The sequence below is a fragment of the Penaeus monodon genome, chromosome 25 (assembly GCF_015228065.2).
Source record: "Penaeus monodon isolate SGIC_2016 chromosome 25, NSTDA_Pmon_1, whole genome shotgun sequence".
NCBI lineage: Eukaryota > Metazoa > Arthropoda > Malacostraca > Decapoda > Penaeidae > Penaeus > Penaeus monodon.
The window spans coordinates 327,786-328,228 of record NC_051410.1 but is presented as its reverse complement, the minus strand read 5'-3'; the positions used below and the strand labels follow the sequence as shown (position 1 = coordinate 328,228).

At 37.5% G+C, this 443-nt stretch overlaps 1 protein-coding gene across 1 annotated transcript in view; it reads left to right on the top strand.

The window, feature by feature from the left end:
* The window catches only part of LOC119589295 (putative neural-cadherin 2), a 38,272-nt gene that overhangs the window by 11,692 nt on the left and 26,137 nt on the right, over positions 1 to 443 (top strand). The window lies entirely within an intron of this gene.

Here is a 443-nt window from a genome sequence, read left to right as displayed (position 1 = left end):
ACATAAGTAAAATTGTTACTTTATAAAGTGGGCATTTAAGTGTCTAATGCTATAGGGTACACTTGACATATAGTATCTGGATGAATGACTCTTGGGTTCACATAATGTGTTGTTTACATTCTCGCGGGGCTGTTTTCTTGATTGACGGAAGTCAGTGAGCAGATCCCGACATCTCACGCAGGTATCGATATTGTATACAATTTTTTTTTTTCTCAGGTTCTTTAAGAAGTGGGTTTGCAGTTGGTTTAGCAGCATAGTGTGAACCAACTGTGATGTGCTATGCTTTTTTCTGGAGTCATTCTAATATAAATTTTTCAATGTTGATAATGAACGAATGCTAGAGTGGTGCTGCATATTCACAAAGTGGTCGAATAAAAGTAGTCTATATGCGGAGTAGATTATCCTGGGATACACCGAAGGATTTCAATATTGATGGCATGGGA